Raw genomic sequence first — 14,251 nt, 5'->3', positions numbered from 1 at the left:
GAGAGTAAACCCAGCACCTGGCCGTGTGCCCTGCTCTGCTGAATACTGGGTCTGCCTGGATGAATGATTTAACGTTTTATCTAGACCTGTGTTTGCTCAGTAACCACTCATTCTGATACAGGATACTGCAGTCTTTTCTGCAATGTTTGCATTGCTGTGGGAAGAGTCATCATGACATCACATTTGGCATGGAGCAACAAGTGCCAAAATGAACAGTACAAAACCTGAACCAAAATGTTCAAACATGACCCTTAATATTTTAATTCACATGAAAAATGTATTTGCGATAAAGGCAAGAGAGCTGAAATGAAAATGAAATGCAAGAGGATATTAGGTTTATAATGTGAAATTGTAGATCATGATAAATGTAGTGTGCATTAGCACATCAGTTATACTTACTATTGGTTAGTTGTTTAATCAGGCTCACAACTGAGGATATAATTTTTTTTTTAATGATGCGTAAAGTAAGTAATGGCTTCTGGCCAGGGAACCAAACTGTTTTGGCATTGCACGAGATGTGGGTCTGGTCCCTGTACCTGAGGTTCAAAGGCTACCAACATCCACACCAGAAAGTAAATCATCAGGAATGAAAATGTAAAATCTCCTACAGAGTCTATGATCTAACATCATGCTTGCCTGAAGATGTTAATTCACAGTTTACCACCATCATTTCCTTTGAGGTTAACTGGAACCAGAGTCATGCTGAAGAACTGTTTGTGTCACTCGAAGGTCACTAGGTCTCTGTCCCAGAATTCACTGCAAACAATACAGTCCTGTGTTCTATATAAACCCACTGTGGAACATCTGACAGAATGACCATTGGTTGACTTCATCCCTTGATAGCCATAAAGCCATTTTATATATAGGACCTGACCAATATGAGCAGGTAGTGAACCTCTTTTCCTTTTGCAGACTGTGAATCTGAGGCTTTGCAATAGATCATTGGTCTGAGTCTGACAAAATGTCGCTGACTGTAATATGCATAGCCATAAGGACTTGGAAACGACTCATTCATATTTTAGCCATATTTCAGAATCACTGAAATGGTTATAGGCTTCGTTATATTTCAACACCTCATATTTCAAAGCCACCTCATTCCAGACAAATTTACACAGTTTGTCTATTCAGACATAAAAAACTATCCTTGCCATTATTGAGTTTGGAGTGGAAATATTTTCCAGGTTATTCAGTCCAGACTGTGCTAAGTCTGGTTGGAGTCCTACAGGGTGACATATAATTGGCTCCCATTACATTGGATGACTAACATGCACACCAGTGACTCCCTCTGGTCAATTGAGTGCCTGAAATCTGCTTGTTAGAACTGCATATGAAGTGTCACCCTCAAACTCATGCCTTTGCAATCTAAATGTGTGGACTATGGTGAGGAAAGCAGCACAGGCTGACAATGCTTCAGAGGAGATTATGACAGTGGAGACTGCAGTGATGAGCTCAGATGGATTACAATCAAAATGAGGGGGAAAAAAAAAACTAAAAGAATATGCCACATATTAATGCTTGGAAAATGCAACAAGCACTTCTTTGCACGCACCAAGATTTGTATGGCAATATCACGTAGTTCCAAAAATATTGTTGGTTGTCTCTACCAAATATGTTTTTTGGCATGAATTTGGCTACTATAGCTAGAAGGAGAGAAAACCTAGAGACTTTGAATAAGTGGTGGCTGTTGGGGCACATTCAGCAGGAGGTCTAGTGACGAAGACCGTTGAACCTGCTGATGTTTCATGAGGAAAACTGGCCAAGGTAACATTGGCATAGAAGTCTGAGGCAAAGATATCATAGCCTAGGGGTGACTGGTTCAAAGCACACTCTTCAACCGTGATGTCCATGCATTAGTTTTGAGATGCAAAGAAAAATAGACAACCAAATCCGTTGACTACAAATATCAATCCGGGGCATTAGTTCACCGTTCCATCATGGTGAGTTTCCTTTATTCAGACAGTTACCTGCAGGCATTCATTCACTCCATCTCAGCGTCAAACAGTTACTGAAGAAGTAGTCAATGACCATACTGATTCCAAGAGGTAAAAGCAAGTTTAACACTAATGGCTACTCCTGTTGCCAATTTCATTTCATCATGTAACATAATTGGCTCAAAGTGTATTCTTTGTCTGCTTCCAAATAGGCAATTTATAATCGGTTCACTTAATTTCTCTCATGCTCCACTCTCTGGTCTGTGTAACGGGCAAATCTCTTTGGGGGGGGGGGGGGGGGGGGGGGAGAAAAAAAAAAGCATCACATGCTCAATCAGGCCATTAGTCATGCTTCGCTGGGGAGCCAAAATGGATCCCAGCACTATTCAAAAAGAAAAAAAAGCAGTGATTCAGAGAAGTCAAAAAACATCTTGTCCAAATTCGCCACGTTCCACTTCTGTCACGGGGAATCGTTTCTTAATTACCCAGAAGAACTTTAAATAAGCCAGCTGTAGCATCTGTTTTGCTGTTGTTTATGGCACAGTATGTGGCCAGAGATGGGTGGTACAATAGCTATTCAAGAGGTATCTTAATCCGTTTTCACTACTGCAGAGAGATTTGAAACTGATAGAAGGATTTGTGCATCTGTGCTAGTTTGCCTTGTCCAAGATAACTACTGTAACTAATGAGGCACAGGTTCCCATCTCAGACACACAACAGAAATATCATGAATAGAATTTTGATTCAGAGAACACAATTGGGCCGTCTAACCATAACATTTCCTGATGTTGTAGAAAACTTTTAAATCAACATAGGCCTGTTTGGAAAGGTCAAAGAAGAAGCTACGGCTCTCTTGCAGGCACCGCATGGGCATGGATTAGTTAATGTTGCCAGTAGTTCCAAAACATCTCTGTGGGCAAATGAAGTGGAACATGAAAATCAATGTTGCATTAGCTACATACTGTAGGTCTAGCAACCCTGCAAAGATGCAACCAGTGTCACAGCTGCTTCTTTCATCACTGTCTGCTGGCAGTCTACAAGGTCAGGAAACACCCAGCTGGGTGTTGAAGGCTCCTGCTCCCAGATAGGGACGTTTACGTTCTGGAGGGAACAGGCCCAGACTGGCCCGATTATGACCAGGGGGGCTTAGAGAGCAGATCGACAGAGAAATGGAGGGAAACCACAATTGTCACAGTTCATGATGTACACAGCCTAAGAGCTGCCTTTTACACAGAGAGCAGGATGTCCTTTCACTATGCCTGACCTCAATAATACCTACTTAAGATAATGTCTGACAATAGCCCCTGGTGTTTTAACACGCCAATGCTGAAGTATAAGACTTTAGGCATTGAATTGCACATAGTTGTTTTAGTAGTCTTCTTTGAGCATGTCAAGATTTGTAAGGCATTCCAGGAAAACACCAAATAAGGAGACTGAATTGAGGTGGGATGATGAATGAAGGACTTCAAATATGACAGGCATTTGTTGGTATTGGGAGTTTTCGCCTCAGTTACATTATGAAAACCAAGTGTTTATTTAAGAAACAGTTAAACTATGAATCTAATGGCAACGAATAACACTATAATAGTTGGACTCAACCTTTATTTATATTAACATAAACAATAGCTTAGTCAATAGTGACATCCTCTATAAACACTTGTAAATAAATGTGCCTATCATGCATTTTAAAAGTCATGCTCTACGTAGTACCATACTACTTGTGTTGCAATCCAAACAATATCACCACAGGTAATGTGAAACTTTAGTTTTCATTATTTATTTTAATTCACCTTATGACATCATGATATTTGAAAAGGTTTTCCATTTGTGAGGCTACATGTGTACTGAAACCTTTGTCCACAATGGTCTTTGAAAAGCATACAATCCGATAGCTGGATGCATATATGCACAGGCCTTCAGCCTCAAGAGCGATGACCAAACCATACAGAACCTGTAATCATGTTAGTCGCAGGAATCTCGGGAATTCTGTTTAAGAGAGACAAGCTTCTTGAGATGTCTGGACACATTCACTGTCACACTGTTCACATTCACTGCTGCATTTCACACTGAACAGGAGGACTAAGTCGGTTCTTATGATCTTGCATACAAAGAATATCTTAGACTGTCCACCTAGCATTGTGCCTTGGTAGAGCGCCATTCAAAACTTTTTTGACTCAAAGTTTTGGGTACAGTTGTATATTTTCAATTTGAAAATAAGTTTTGTTTTCACTCAAATATAACCATAGTTGTTTTACGTGAATATTTATCAACGATTAAAGTACAAAACACAAACGCACAGACATTTCAACTGCACAGTGCACTTATTCATTTGAATAAATGTGTTTTAAATTTCATTGGCTTTCCATGGTAGACCTCAGATTTCTAGCTTGATACCCCATAATTACCAAATAAATGTAAAAAAATTCAAAAATTCATGTGCTGCAGTTATGAATCAGGGCCATGTCTTGACATCTTTAAGGAAATGGATTACACCTGAATACCTCATTGCGGAGAAGATGCATTGACTTCTCTGCTGAGGTTTAAATGTAGGCAGCGATTGACAGTTGTGGGTGATAAACAGCTGGATAAGTGGTCACAGGGAACCATCCAATTAGGATCCACGAGAGCTCTTGTGGGTCTACCGTCAGTAGCCAGCAAGACCCCAGCCCCTGGCTCGCACTCCGTGATCACATACAGTGGACTGGTAAGAGCTATCACCAGGCAATACCACAGCCACTGTCCCATAAATAAGCTGTACCACTGACCACAGACTGCTCCAGCCCCTCCTCTCCACAGCCTTGGCCATTGGCTGCCACAGCCAGTAACAAAGACAGTGTCCTATGACCAGTACAAAAGTACACTCAAAATTAATCTCACCAAAAATGCAGAAATGGATACTCATTACATTACATAAGAGGCATTTGGCAAATGCTCTTATCCAGAGTGAAGTACAACAAAGTGGATACTCTGTAACTCCACTGCACTGCATCACTGCTACTTTTGAAAATTTGAAAAATGTCATAAGCGTGCGTGTACTTCCCTTAAAATTACTTGTTTCTTTTGCAGTTTCGGTGTTGATACTATTTACTTTTGTGACGAAGAAGACACAAAGGAATGAAAATGCTTTTTATTTTGTTAAATTTTCACTAAATAAATTAGGCTTGATAGCCAAAGTTCCACATTGTCAGCCCAGCCTAGTGACCTGCTCCCAGGGGATCAAAAGAAAATGTGAGAGGAGGTGTGGCCTTATATAGGCCATCACAAACTGGCCAATAAGGGTTTGTGACACTTTGATGTACATCCTTATAATGGGTTCACAAACCTATCTTTTATGTTTCTTTTAGTGTATACTACAATTTGTATTATATTAAACTGACATCTGGACATTGTCAGGAATGGTCAAACAAAACATTTCCAGGAATTTTGCACAGGGGCCATCATTTTGAAGTATTTACACCAGGGAGCAGTTGGAGCAGGAGCAGGTATGGAGTCGGAGCTCACAGGGAGCAGGTATGGAGTCCATAGATCTGGGATCCTCATCCAGAAACCAGCAGACCCTGTGGCTCTGCAGAACCAGTGCTGCCCATGCCTGCTAAATAATGTTGAATGTGTACATAAGTCTGGGTTTGTAGCAGGTACATGCATAGCCCTCTGTCCTTCGGTCTATGATGTCACCCCTTATGCAGCCAGCACAAGACATGACCCATGTGAAGAACGCAGCCGTATAATCAGGCATCATGCCAGAGCTCTGGTGAAATGTGTTTGTCTTGCTGAAGGAAAGTCTGGGTTTTGACAGCAGGATTAGCATTTCACTCCCTTGTCAAATACTAATCCCCCCCCTCCCCCTCCCAATTTCTGGTGAGACCGACTCCCTAAGCACATAGCTACTGTGGTAAACTGGAGCCTGGAGTGTGCAGAGGTAATCGACGCTGAGGAATGCATTTCTCCCGCAGGTCTTCCCATCAGGGAAAGGAGCTGCATTATGCAAGTCATTCCCAGGTAGGGGACAGTGAACCAAAAAGGGCAGGTCCTCATATTTATTCAGAAACTGAGTCAGCAGCAGGTACAGCGTGCTAACGGACTCCAGTGGGAGTCTGACAGGTTCCACCAGTACTGAAAGAGGCAAATCTCCCACAACACCATTCAGAAAACCAAAGCTCTGTGACATTCATTTGACTTCACTCAAATCAGCAACAGAATACCGGAACAGATACATTCTGTTTCTACATAAAACCAAATTAACAATGAATGCAGCAATTTGGCCTACTGTGCAGGTTAATCCATCAAATGGAAATAAAATGTGGATTATTTTTGCTCAGAAATTCCAATCTCTACAGAGAAGACAGAGTGGAATATTAGAGATGGCAGGGCCATGGGTCCAGATGCCACAGTCTATGGCAGCGGGCAGCTCAGGGTCAGCCAGTTGCATGACACTGCAGGTTGCAGTGCTGGTAATGGCAGCATCAAGGCAAGCTTCTTTAGCCAAGGAAACTCTCAGCCACCCGACTCTGAAAAGCACGGGATCCCCAGGGGCTGCCAGAGAGCCAGGAGTGGGGTTGGAATGACTCATCCCAGGCGTTCACACACATCCGATGGGCAGATCAGAGACGGATCTCACAGCAGTCAGCCCACGCTCCTGCATTCTTATCTGGGCTCCTATTACAATCTACCCCAAAACAACAAGCGCTGAACATTTCCCTGCAGCGTGACGGCGCAGCTGCCCCCTGGATTTCTGCCCCCTACAGGGGTTGCCCAGATCTCCTCATGACGAAATTGGTTTGCTGTCATCATCCCAAAACAAAAATCCCAATTCTCAAAAGCATGGGTGCTTATGAACACAATTGGGCCTAGCCTTGTAGTACAGCAATTGTGCTTCTACATCCAGCAAGTAAGTTGCATGCCTGATTGAATATCCCTCTTTACCTCACTGTACAAAAATGTATTAACAAAATGTATTTTTAAATGCATATCAATATAACTGCATGGACCCTATCCAGTACAATATTGAGTTTGATTTATGCTAATGTGTCTGGAAGGGGCATAGCTAATACTTTTCCACATGCATCTCAAAACCCATTTCAGCCAACCTCAGAGCTATCCTGACCCACAGCTGAAGAGTGAGAAGATCACTGGCTCTAATACAGGCCGCTCTGTGAACTTATTAAATGCACAACACCAATTCCTTGCAGACTGCTACCACCATTACATGACACTGTGTTTAAAGGATTAAAAACAAATATCAAATACAAACTTAAGAGCAACAGATTTAATATAAAAAGAAATACACGCCTATTAAGCCCTACTGAAACAGCATGTATAAGATACATTCCATTAATTTAATTTAAACTGCTCCAACATTTGACAAATTAATATTTATCACCTCGTAGTTCTTGAAAGATGACTGCAATATTGAGCATTTACCAGGGCACTCTGCTTGAGAGGTCCTCTTATAAATTCCCCAAAATAACTCTTGCTCACAGGCTTACTTTCTGCAGAACCCTTTTCTACAGAAAATTCCTGTGACCAGACTGAGACCCTCTGTGATCATATCAGACAGTTCCACAAAGCAGCCCATCACTTTGTCTTCTCGTGTGTGCTGTGTAAACACAGCTGTCTCCCACGCACAGAGAGAGGAAGGGAAAGGGGGGGTGGGGGGTTCTGCGGGAATGGGGTCTCAATGGACATGCCCAGGAGGTTCATAAGAGGACCGTCAGAGGGGGAATCTCTGATATAGTTTTTGCCACATAAGACAGGAAGTTGCATTGGATCACGCCTACCATATGTGGGACACAGGAAATCCCTGGATGACCCCAAAGTGAGCTCAGAACACAGTCAGATAAGGCGCTCAGTGCTTATTCATTGTCAGAGCACCCTGCTCAAAACACAGAGGTCGAGGATGATGGGATACATGAGAGCCAGGGCATGACTGGAGCATCGAACCATTAACAACCATTATAAATATGAATCAGATATGATATGAGACCAAGTAAGTGGAGGTGGAATGCACATGTTGCTGTCTGGCACCTTCACCAAGGCACATGGAACAAGAGGCACTCACACAGCTTGCCATTTGTCCTTGAGCTACTGTACATTAAGGTCATTTTACACCAGCAGGCTGTAGATTTCAATAGCCACTCGGAACAATGTTTCCTGGGCAGTGCTACATAATTAAACTTGTTAATTAAACTGGGAAAACGAGTCTTCAGGAACTAATAAGTAGAACAGAAAGCAGAACAGAATGGTTCATAGGTTCTCTGGCCAGTGAGGAACACTACCATTCATCAGGCCTAGCAACAGCATAGTGCAACACAGTAAGGTCCGGATACATTTTTATGCAAACATACAACATCAGGCTCACCAGATCTGTGATGTTTTACCTTCAAGATTAAAACATTTTACAAGCTGTTGTCAATGCTGCTTTACAAGGACCTGTGACAGTGTGAAAACCAAAAATACTGAACTGTGTTGTTAGGATCCCCAAGAAAAAGAAAGAAAATTGCAATTCGTATCCATCAATCTGAGAGCAGGGCTAAAGCACAAAAACTGAACATGAGATTTTAAATATTCCAGCCCACACTTCAGGGCGCAGATTAATAGTATCCCCTCCTCAATTACTGCTTGGGTTTACAAAGCGAGGAACGTTGGCACTGGGGGGAGAAGATCTGTATCGAGTTATTGGAAGAAACCATGAAAAAAGTGACCTTAAAACAAGAGTATACTCTGTCACATTACATGGTCTAAATTGCAGCATGACAGGAAACACAATGGACACTCTGCATTTCAGAGGCCCCATATTGGCCCGAAAATGAAAGTCAGGCATGGTTAAGGGTGTGGAAGGGAGAAGAACCCAATTCAATTTCTTATACTTCAACACACACACACACACACACACACACACACACACACCTGTACACAAGGTCATGTCATTCCATGGCACTTATAGGACATGAACACAATAATGACACTGCCTCCAACATTGTAGCATGGTCTTCCATCCAAACGCTTTCTCTAACTGAAGAAACTGAAATAAGGAGCCCACTCCAGTTACAACGATCTGATAGGCAGGGACTGACTGTCACTGACACTCAGCTTTCCAAGGTTAATACTCATCTTCAGTTGTCACACCCTATTAGTGAGCTTCATTACTGTGAGGCCAAAAGCAAAATATCAATCATGGTCATGAATTTTGGTTAGTCTTACAGCTTGAAAAACTGATCTTGACCAATCATATTTGTGCCTGTTGCAACCCTGTAATAACATGACTTTGTATACATGCATCTAAACCTGCAGCAGGGGTTGTAATGTTTCAAATCAATGACTTCAGAATGAATGTCTTCAGGGTGACACAGCAGATCCTGTACAGAAAGAAGGACTTACAGTAGTTTACAGCAAGACCTGGGCCAGCCAGAACCAAGCAAGACCCATTCTAACCAAGAGAAATTGTAGTGCTCACCACAGGTACACATCAATACTCTATCAAATTCCCGATTGCATTTTCTGTTTTAACATTAAGGCCATTTTATGAGGTCTCCAATTAGAACACAAACATTATGCATGCCCAAACAATTCACTGTGCATCTTAACAACTATAAGTGGTTGCTGCAACCATCAGTGTTCTATTGAAAGTCACTGGAGGATCTACAAGTACATTTTAAAAGCTTTATAACTTCTAAAGTTGCGCCTTGTGGAATTCCGATCAAATAGAAGGAGTACTGATATATTGTGTCTATTTTTACCGCTGAGGACGCACAGTACTAAACACTAGTTGTCCTGAGACAAAATTATCTCTGCATCTGCATTACCGCTCTCAATTTTTGTTTAAAAACTCGCAAAGCACACAACTGCAATTAGCAAGCTGGGAAGTAACCAAAGGAAGATTCAAATCTTAGAAATATACTTTATTCCCTTCTTGGGGACCCAGTCCTTCTCTTGATGTAGAGTGAAGACAACACTAAAAGGAATAATCACTCCCCCAGTCCTAATTATCTTATTTTAACACAACACATGGTTTTGGCTCGTTGTCCACATTTAGGATTCCACCGAGTTCCCTTTTCTATCAGCAATTTAATCAATCATTTACCACATGGCAGATTATGGAGAACAGGACTAACTGAGAGCTAATTAAGTCCCTGGATGTGAATATAGGGCATTCAATTTTCATGGCATGCATAACTATGCCTGACATGATCTGGTCTTAAGAGGATACATCATGCCCCAATAGACATAAGTGTATAATTAAGTGCCTAATTAACAATTAACAGCTTGTTAGAATTCAGCAGTTGAAGTTATAGCTGGGGGGGGCGGATGATCCTGGGACCAAGTTTGGGAGGCTATGCCAAGAAGTGCTTTGCCTCAACTCACTTGCTCGTTCAAGACCAGCTATATAAAAAAAAAGGACTCTGGGCTCCCTGGATAGGCTTCCCCAGACGAGGGAATCCTTCACAGACGCTGAAATATCGCATGAAGATTCAGTCTCGCCGTTCCCTGGAGGCACATGATTTCTAAAGAGGACAATCACCGCGTCGCAGGTCATTTGGCTGTGGAGCCCAGTGGAGATGAAGCTGACTGGCTTGCGAACTATACCTTTTGAAAAGCAGCGAGAGGAATTGCCAGTTCGCCAAAGGACGGGGGGGGGGGAGGACATTTGAATCAGCCTTTTCTGAGGGTGGCCAAGTTTTTGTAAGTATTTGCATCTGAAAGAGCCTTGGAGACTCGGGCAGTGGAAGAGCTACGGAGGAGACTTTGCTGACTGGCGAGTTTTAGTTCCCAGCCAAGCGATTAGTGTGCTGCTGTCACTGAGGACCTCTGAAAAGAGCCCTTTTGTCACATCAGCCTCGCCAGCCCTCATTCATGCCTTCTCAACGGCCAGCGGGGCCCGTCATTCCAACATCTCTCCTCTCATTCATCACATACAGTTACATACATATTCACCCAGTGTCCAGGTAGGTCAATTATATACCGTCCATATATGCTCACGTCCTACCAAGCATTTCCCTTAAGTCAGCGTACTAAAAAGAAATCACCGTTAAGAGACCATGGGATATATCACATAGGAGTCATGATTCAATAGGAAATGTTAATGTCAGAATTGTATCGTCATACCATATCAGAGAAAATTATGAAGGAACAGTTAGTGCAACTCAACCTTCTGCGACCGATATAATTGCAACTAGCATTCATTTCCTGATCTCATTCTTTCCCCAGTGCATTGTGTCGGTTTTATTTTCCTCAAGCTGCTGTCCGTGAATAGATACTGAGCAGACGTCACAGACAGGAGAGTCAACAGCCTTGTAACCATGGCGGTCCGCTCACCAGGAGTCATTTAAATCACAGCTTTTCAAACATGGGGTACCACTCAATTCAAGGGAAACTGTATGTGAGCACAAATTCTACTTCTATTCTAATTCCGCCAGGATTGCCAGAAGATATTGCCTTACCCCTTTGGCGTGCTTGTTAGACAAAATTAAAATTAGTCTTGCTTATTACAGCACAAAGTTCTGGGGCAATTTGTTATTTACAACTTTACATTATTGAGCCAATAAAGTTATTAATGGCAGATTGTAAAATCCAAAACCAACTGACACTCAGTCAAGACTGCTGCTTGGCACTCACACTGCTTGGCATTCACACTGGCTGGCTGTGGTCTCAAAATGGTTGGTTAAAACATTAAGTCAATAACCATGCAGGAATAAACATGGAGATTTAAGGTTTGAAACCTGAAAACAGATGGATATGATAAATATCTTATTGAAACAGACAACAACAAAAATAAATAATAATAAATAAATAAACAATACTAATTTGATGGTACAACAAAACAACATCCACATATTTTGGGCTCCAGAGAAATGCTGATGGCAGCATTCACCACAGAGAGCTGGTGGCACAATCGAGCGTTCCAGAACTATCCATTGTTTGTGTCTGAGGCAGTCCTCTGGTACCATGTGACGCAGTAAAATGAGCTGTAATGGTGGATTGTGCTTTGGTTCTTTGATGTCATAACGCCCACAAATGTCCGTCCACACCGAGCAGGTTCTGAAAAGGGAGGCCGAGCACAGCTAAAGTGCTCACAGTCAGCATACACTGGTGTTGACAGAGCTGGTTGGTGCACTAATCCCTAGGTTAACAGGCAATGTAAACAGCTCTCACTGACAACTGCAAATGAGAAAAACTTTAGGGCTCCACTTTTGCATGTTTGTGTCTCATATAATACTCATGTACATTATCATAGACCCACGATTCATCCAAACCACTGCTGGGTCTGGATGATAGATGATGATTACGGAAATTAAAACAGGAATTAATTGTGGATGACAGCACCCTGGTACAGTGGCTTAATAGATAATAGTTAATAGCAGGTAATGTAAAGAATGTGACTCCATTTCAACAGATACCCTAAGGCAGATGGGGGACATATGTTGAGTTGGAATAGTGTTTGTATGGGTAGACGGCATACAGAATAACAATTTCCAGTAGCCGTCTCTCACAAACGCCCGAGACTAAGAGGGGAACCGATGCTTCTTTTCTGTACCTTTCATCTGAGATCAATAAAACTTAATGCAATAATTTATAAGGAGCGGAAACGGGTCCAAAACTGGCCTATTCAGCAAATCAAGGAAAGAGGGCCAATTTGAATAAATACAGACACGCAAAAGAGCCCAGTCAGTAAGAAAGGAAGTGAAATATGATGGCTGGATGATGAGGCGTCAGCAGAGATGGAGGCTAAATTATGCACACAAGTGCAGTTGCCCTATCCCTGGTGCCCTGGGGAACACCATCCAAAGATTAATGAAAATTGGAAGCACTTGCCTACCACTCTGCTGGATATCTCCATTTGCTTAGGACTGTGATTGAACTCAGAAGGCTATTACAGAAAAGCCAACTATTCAGGTACTGTAGACCATACCAACAGAGAAATTTCAAAGAAAATGTTCATGTCATTATTACAAAAGACATGTAATAATGAACAGGGATGTTGTGTGTTCAATATAAGTGCCCACAGCAATGTCTTCCATTACGTGCTTTTCAACACAGAATGCGAGTTTACCGTGGAGGCACAAAAGCAGCGCCGAATTCGTGACTGTTATGCGTTCTTCCCCTGCTCCAGTGTCTTTGTGTTTAAAAATATCATTAAAAAAAACACAGAGCTAGCAGAGTACAAATGTTAGCACTGACCACTACAAATGCACAAGAACATTCTGCACGAAGCGATCCCTCCCGTCCGTTCCGGTTCAGACAGCGTGAAAATCTGTGGACATTTTTTTTCACTATGATGAGAAATGCTTCACAGAAATGTTACGCTTCAGTATAGGAATTCACACTAAGGTCAGAGAAAGTCAACCAGCGTGTGGAGGCTTTGGTCTGTAGCTATAACTGCAGGCTGTAGGCTGTTGATTGCTGAAACAGAACAGCACAGAGGCATGCTCCATGTTTACAGCATACAGAGTACGAACTCAAGATATAAACTCTTATCATTTTAGGTCATAATCCTCAACTCGCTTTACATGAAAGGAAGTTATGTACTGCACGGCAAAGCAGGCCTGCCCATCGGAGACACATCTTCGAACACAAAAAATTACTTGATAAAATTATTTTCCGTTACAATTACCACTGTAAACACGAACTTCCCATTAAAAAAATGTGGACAAACGTACTTACCTTATAGTAGTAATTTCCAGTCGTACACAAGTATGTCAGCAGAGGTGTTCCCGGTACAAAATGAAGATACAATATTTCAGTCACAGCTTTGTGTAACTACTTTACAAGCATAACAACTGTAGCAAGTGCAAATGGAACAAACACATTCTTGTTTACTCTCCGAACTGCTTCCAAAAAAAAAAAAAAAAACGTAACCCGTTAGCCTAGCATGCAAAACGTACAGAACGATCTCAATCAACTCGACATGGGGGAGGGGGGCAACAGGTGGCAAACAAACTCAAAGTGCTTGTTGCAATAAATCAGTCGATTAAGACTGGCACTTCCCAGCCTCAGAATTACACTCCTGAACTGCACCTTCGAACGTGTGGCCACAGGATGCAGAGCAGAGCTGTGTGAATTGGTTCTCAGCGGCTGCTGATTTGTGGTTTCACATAACAATCAGCATCATTTCAAACCCAAGAAACCAAACATCGCGAGTTAATAACATTGATTATTTAACGCTGAATAACAGCTAACACCAGCAGATAACTAGCTCCCATGGACTTCCCTTTAATGACTCTAAAACGTCTATGTGACAGTCACATACCAATAGAGCGCTATACCAGGAGTGCACAACTCCGGTCCTGGAGGGCCTAGAGCTTTTGAAATGATGTTGATTCACT

At 42.1% G+C, this 14,251-nt stretch overlaps 1 long non-coding RNA gene across 2 annotated transcripts in view; it reads right to left on the bottom strand.

Moving 5' to 3' along the window:
• The window catches only part of LOC133131237 (uncharacterized), a 36,894-nt gene extending 23,052 nt beyond the window's left edge, over nt 1-13,842 (bottom strand). Inside the window, exon 1 of one of the 2 annotated variants that reach the window (XR_009708995.1) lies at nt 13,590-13,842. This is a non-coding gene — a long non-coding RNA (uncharacterized LOC133131237). The remainder of the gene's footprint in view (nt 1-13,589) is intronic. The other variant, XR_009708994.1, reaches the window with a different exon arrangement.
• Nucleotides 13,843-14,251: the final 409 nt, after the last annotated feature.

The sequence above is a fragment of the Conger conger genome, chromosome 6 (assembly GCF_963514075.1).
Source record: "Conger conger chromosome 6, fConCon1.1, whole genome shotgun sequence".
In the NCBI taxonomy this organism is placed as follows: domain Eukaryota; kingdom Metazoa; phylum Chordata; class Actinopteri; order Anguilliformes; family Congridae; genus Conger; species Conger conger.
This window is presented reverse-complemented; position numbering and strand designations above follow the sequence as displayed.